A 6819-nucleotide genomic window follows, 5' to 3' on the forward strand; every position below is an offset into this window, starting at 1 on the left:
TGCAAAATGGGGTCCGGGAACCCCCAGGGATCCTTGAGGGGGTACGTGGGAGTCCCCAGCCAAAAGTGGAAAAATGTATTTTCACTATAATTCCATCAATAAGTTGACAGAATGTAGGACTATTTTGGTCATGGGTTTCATACAGCTTTGTGTAACAAAACATCTTAAGTAAAAAAAATCCTATCAGATGGCGGACCCTGTGATAAAATCCTATCAAAAGGGGGTCCTTGGTCTAATGCGTGTTAGTTTAGGGATCCTTAACGTGGAAACATTTGAGAACCACTGATTTAAAAATATTTTTTGTTTCCCTTAAGATTTTGCTCTTAGCAGTATGCAAAAGCCTTCAAGTTAGTTTCCAGTGGAAAACAAATATGTGCAAATCATTACCCTGTCTTCCACCCCACACAAAGTGCAATGCTCATTGTGTAGCAAATGTACTTGCAGCCATCTGTGCGCCAATGGGACAGCTGATGTTAAAATGAGGTGTGGTCAGGCACATTTTTGGCACATTTCTATCTTGAGGCAGCAGAAAGTGATTGCGCCATTGACCAACCAACACCTGGTCAATGGCACAGTATTTACCTTCTATTTAAAGGGCGCATTATTCCAATTATAAGATGCTCCCCATTTAGAGAGAGATGCTGTGCGTATTTACACACAAGGAACAGCAGCATAACTTCATTGATTAGGCTGTTTCAATCTCCCGACACTTTGACAAGATCAGTCAAGGATGCACTGACAGCAGCCTTAAAGAATCATACATCAATACAACATACAGTAAAGAAATTACCTGGAAGAGAGAGATGTGACCAGTTCATCATACATACTGCAGCGCAGCAAGGTACAGACATTTTATAGGAGACGAGCACATATCACATAGATCTGTCACTGTTAACCAAGATTCCAGTCTCCAGTGTACTTTATTCATTTCACAGCACTGTACAGTAACATTAGGCTTCACGATCAAAGAAAGTATTTATATTACGTCGTAACTTCAGTTATATTCGTACACTCACTCTCGTTACTGCACGAGTCACCTCGCTATTAAAGGGAGTGGTAGATGACACTGGTTTGATTCATGTTACGCCTAAAACATAATTAAGAGACTAAATACAACCTCTTTGTGCCTTGCATCTTACTTTGCGCTCTTTAAGCAAAAGTGGAGCTGGACAAACCCTAAGGCCCTTGTGCCATGCACTTTAAACCATGAGGCCAATACTGTTATCTTCAATAGGAAAATGTTATTTGATTCTATGAGAATTTATTATCTTCAGATTGTAAAATCTGACCTTTTTTTCTCCGCTTCCAGTTTTCAATGTTTCCCTCAAGACTTTTTTTTTAGGACGAAAACATTTGAAAAAGGGATAGACTCCCTAAACCTCAGTTTTTCCCTTAAATGTGCTGTGTGTAGTTAAGATTTTACCTCCTTTCACCTTCTAAGAAAGAAATTTTAAAGTGCTACACATGATGTAGATAGACAAAAATAAACATACATAAACTTTATAGCAATATAACAATATATATAACAATGTTATATTACATTACAGCCCTATTGCAGGGAAGGCAAACTGGTAAAAATGGGTTTTGAGAAGTGTTTAAAGCAGTTTCCCCCCTCTGTTAGAGCAGATTAGAGAGATAGGACCCTAACAGCAAAAGCACAGTCGCCCTTGGATCTGTGGAGAGTGAAAGGTATAATTAGACATTTTCACGTGGCCTTTTATTGTGGCCAGCCTAAGGCACACCTGTGCAATACCCATGCTGTCTGATCAGCATCTTGATATGTCACACCTGTGAGGTGGATGGATTCTCGGCAAAGGAGAAGTGCTCACTAACACAGATTTTGAAAGATTTGAATAATATTTAAGAGAAATAGGCCTTTTGTGTACATAAAGTCTTAGATCTTTGAGTTCAGCTCATGATGTATGGGGGCAAAAACACAAGTGCTGCGTTTATAATTTTGTTCAGTGTATAATAACTGACACACACATACACATGTTAATATTTTCAAAAATATCTAATTACAGTGTAGTTTGAATATAACTGGCATTTTGTAAATTGCTCTGGGGACACAGAGTTTGCCCTGGAATCACGCCAAAGACTTGCCTGGCTGGAACCAGCACAGCAACGGAAGCAGTTGAACAACCTGCGGGTTTACAGTGTTGATTCCTAGATCGTTTTTGCCACTGGCCGCCGAGTGTGCAGCCAGAGGGATGTATTGTTTTATTATTGTCCAGTAGGTTATAGTGGGTTCGGGGGTTCCCATTGTTGGGTCCCCCGTTTTAAGGGGGGGTGATGCCCTGTGGGGTCATGAGTGGGTGTGGTCTATCTCTCTCTCCCTTGCAGATCAAGAGCTCGTTATGGTAACTGGAAGCACCTGGGCCCAGTGTCTTTTGAGGTTAGACTATTTTTAACCCTGTCTTTTCATTCTGCAGGAGGCTGCTGTTGACACCAGGTCAGACCTCCCTGCGGGCTGGCTCCCCGGTTTCCCCTTCAGTTTGGTTTTGGATAATTGCTTTGTAGTATTGACCTTTTTTTCCACCTTCAACACCACCTTCACACATATTCATGCAACCATCATCCTGTGAGGATGATGCTGAGAAACCAGCTGAGAAACCAGCGGATGTGTTGCTGAAGATTTGCAGCTCTATTTTAAGAAATGTGAAGTTCCTGGGGCCAGAGCGGGCGACACTGAATCCTATTTAAAACTACCGACAGTAAGATTGTTATTCATTTCGGCGGTAACAATTACGCCTGTCGGAGGTCACTAAAATTAATGTTCAGTCGGTGGGTACATATGCAAAGACAATGTAGGACTCTACTGTAGTTTTCTCTGGGCTCTTGCCAGTTCTTAGCAGTGATGACATTTTTAGCTGCCTGCATGTTCATGGTTAAAGTATTGATAACTTACAGTAGTATTGATTTCGTAAGTTTAAGTTATAGATGTTCAGATACATTGTAAAACTTTAAGAATTATTATTATCATCATCATCTTATATATATCTATCTCATCTTTTGCAGGTGTGATGTCAAGTTGCTCTGTGTTGCCACAAGAGGTCTCAACATGACTGTGTAAAAAGAGCTCCCATAACACCTTGATAACCAGAAATATGGGAGACATGGGATTGATTTAAATTCACCTAAATAGTGTTTTAGACGGCTAGCTGTAGTCTCGCGCTGAAGTGCCGTGGGAACTCAGTTGTTGCCGGAAAAAAGTAAATAGCAGTGTGCAGGTGGGAGGAGCGTAGTGTGTGAATAGTGAAGAAATTGTTCGCGTTTGTGCCATTCCAAATTGTGGTAACAGAATGCGAAAATACAAGAACCTTTTTCCAGCAAATTATTACATTATTATAAAACAAGTTATTTGGTTATAGCTTTTCAAATGTCAGGATTTTTCATTTTCGGGGGGGGGGGGATTTTTTTGCTACGGGAGAAAAAGAGAACAGAGTACACAGGATGTGTGTTCTAACTGCCACATTGTGGCTGTAAATGTAGTTCATGTTTTCCACAGAATATCCTGTTTGAAACTGACATTTACCCAGTGATCGAGTGTGACTCATTGTTCCTGGGGATTCCTCCATCCAGCGGGGAAGCCCAGGGTTCGGCTTCACACCTCTGCAAGACTGCACTACAGTGTTTTTTTTTTAGAAGAATTGCACGTAGGTCAGCTTATTATTTCAGTGATGGGAACCAAAACTTATCAGTGGTAGATATAGTGCTCCATTTTAGTCTTTAGGTTTCTTGTTTTTTATTAGTTGGTTGGTCACATATCTTTAAAATGTAGGTTACTTGATGATCTATAGATTTTTTAATAAAATAAAATAATTCTTAATTTCTAATACTAAAAGCCCCAATGTCATAACTCGCTGGATGTTGCTGAAATAATAGCTTAAAATCTCAGAACATATACTTGCGGCTGAGATAAGATATGAGATAAGCCATATTTTCACAATTAACAGTTTGGTCTGTTGTTTTGTTCTAAACATTATTTAATTATTATGGTTAAGATTAACGTAAAACATTTGTCATTAAGTTTAAGGTAAGTTATTTTATGTTGAGGTTACAATAAGTTTAATTTGGTTACATTAGGGGAACGTTTTGCTGATGGTTTAACTGCATATTAAAATACAAAAGATAAATGTACAGTTGAAAGGTAAAATACAAACACACTCCAGGGCATAAAATTAAGTCTTGTCCGGCACAAGTGGATTTTTTTAGGGCAAGCAGAAGAGAAATTTCTTTGTCCCACTGGACAAGTTCAAAAACAAAATACTGTGTGCCACTCATTACTTGCTTTATTACGGATTTGAAACTAATGCACGAATGCTTTGACCAATCAGGAGTCGATCCACGTAGTAACCACTCACAGTTAAAACATTACTTTTTACTTCAGAAGAACAAAAAGATATGTTTCTTAAGGCTCTGTAGTCCGGCCAAGTGCAAGGGAAAGCGTCAAGAAGAACTAACATTGCAATGGTACCATATGAGTCAAAAAGAGAAAGAAAACTTGTGAACCTCTGGAGAGATAAATTTGTCTGGGTATGTTACGAGGAAGGAGTAATGTTCTGCAGTGTTTGTCGGGGCCAACACAACTTGGCTGACTACTACGTCAGGTTAGGGTTGGTCGATATGGCCAAAAAAGTTATCATGATAAAAACATATCAAATCATTCAATATCTATAATTATCACTATATATATCAAATCATTATTTCTTTCAAGTTTAAAGGCTGATTTTTGCTCCTGAATGAAAATTGAGGAAACCAGATGGTTAATTATTTGGTTAAACTTGTCTTTATGGTCAGAATGTGACAAAAACTCTATGCCAAACAGTGGATCTCTTAACAAATCTGAGGTAGAACTTTCAAAACCATTATGATAAAATCTTTAACAAATGATTAGTAAATCTTTTTTCAGTCCCACTTTCCTCAACAAAATATTTTAATAGAAAAAGTGCTAATTTGTTCGTGATTCAGTTGAATTAAACCAAATATTTATTGACGATATATTGAACATTATATTGTTATTGAGGAAAATTATATTGCAATGATTATCATTATTGTTTTATAGCCCAGCCCTACCTCAGGTGTTAGCAGAGAATATTTTCTATTACTACTAATTGATTTATTTTTTCACCATTTTAATTCTACTTCATTCTCTACCTCATTTGTGTTTACTCACTACTTGAATCTGCTCCCTTTCCCTTCATTTTCCCCGCACTGTGCAAACATTTACATTTATTCATTTCTCACTCTACCTGTTGGTGTGTTCTCTGCTGACTTTCTCAATCAGCAGTACGTTTTAGAAAGTCACCGAAAAACACAGAACTTGTCTGGATTTTTTCAGCAGCAGGTGTGCCACATGTGGAGGGGGCTTTTTACTGAAGCAAAATGAAACCAGTGCATCAAAAAATAAAAACAAAATAAATAAGATATCTGCACTGGTGTGTTCACTGTTGCTTTACCTGGTCCGTGCTTATAAATGTTGGCTATTCTCACTGGTCTCAATTGTTTGGTCATAATTCAACATTGATTATAAAATAACATGAGCATTTTCACTGGAAGGAGCTGAAACTAAATCGCACACCATTTTAATTCTACTTAATTCTCAAATTTATTTTTGTGTTTAATCAAACTACAGTAATCTGCTCACCTTGCTTTTCCCATCAGACACACAAGCACACACCTGCACCTGTATGTCTCTCTCTGTCTGCTCTGACTTTATTTGTCAGCAGTTTCATTTAAAATAACTTGCGTTTGGCATCTTTTCACCCACGATTCCGTTTTCACAGCAGATGAGCCACATGCGGAGGAGGCTTGTTATTAATTACCGATAGAGATCACTGTGGTATGAATGACATCATCACCAACAGCTGTTCACCGTTGCTTTACCTGGTCCATGTTTACAATATCCATCGTTGTCTTCTAACGTGAGGACGCGTCTCTTTTCTGTGTGTTTCTCTGCAGATGTGGTCAGCGTTGCGTCTTCTTCACTTTTGAATAACTTCCACACACTTATGCCAGCACAAGACATGTTTTAGCCTGTGTGTGTGTAGGTGGCTGTGACATGAGGTTAGGGGTATGGTTGTAACATGGGGAGAGTTGTAACAACATCAACTCCAACAAATAGAGAGATGATAGGAGTTAGGTGATCATATCAGTATTTACCTACTTCCTCCCCGATCAGGCATGGTGGTTATCAAGTCTGGAAAGAGGTGCATTTAGAATATATAGAGAAAAAAAAACTAATTTTGAGGTAAGAAGGTACATTTTTTGACCAAGACTATTTTTTGTTTAGTATCTCTACTATTGCAGATAGAATTGTTTGACTTACATTAGATTGACAGGTTTATTTATTTCAGTAATTCAACTTAAAAGGTGAAACTAATATATTATATAGACTCAATACATGCAAAGTGAGATATTTCAAGTCTTTATTTGATATAATTTCGATGATTAAATTCAAAATCTCAAAATTAGAATATTACATGAAATCAATAAAAAAGGATTTTAAATACAGAGATGTCAGCCCTCTGAAAAGTATAATCATGCATATGTACTAAGTACTTGGTTTGGGCCCCTTTTGCATGAATTACTGCCTTAATGAGGCGTGGATGCTATCAGCCAGCAGTGGCACTGCTCCCCATTCACATGTTGGTGTGTGTATCGCCACTTGACCTTTTCCATACGGTCTCCACCGTTTGGAGAGGGTAGAAAAAGTCCCGGTACGCAAAAGAGTAAAATATAGAAGTGCTGGTATACATACCGGTGAATATCGGACCACTTCAAGCACTGACTGTGACTCTGAATAAGAATACACACACA

At 38.2% G+C, this 6819-nt stretch overlaps 1 long non-coding RNA gene across 1 annotated transcript; it reads left to right on the forward strand.

Annotated features, from left to right (window-relative positions):
- The first annotated feature begins 2206 nt into the window (after positions 1-2206).
- On the forward strand, positions 2207-3370 carry LOC119904453. Its single transcript, XR_005444700.1, has 2 exons — positions 2207-2714; positions 3019-3370. It is a non-coding gene; the product is annotated as an uncharacterized LOC119904453 (long non-coding RNA).
- The last annotated feature ends 3449 nt before the right edge of the window (positions 3371-6819 follow it).

The sequence above is a fragment of the Micropterus salmoides genome, unplaced genomic scaffold, assembly GCF_014851395.1.
Source record: "Micropterus salmoides isolate LMB-PRFRI ecotype aquatic unplaced genomic scaffold, ASM1485139v1 Ms_hic_scaffold_15, whole genome shotgun sequence".
NCBI lineage: Eukaryota > Metazoa > Chordata > Actinopteri > Centrarchiformes > Centrarchidae > Micropterus > Micropterus salmoides.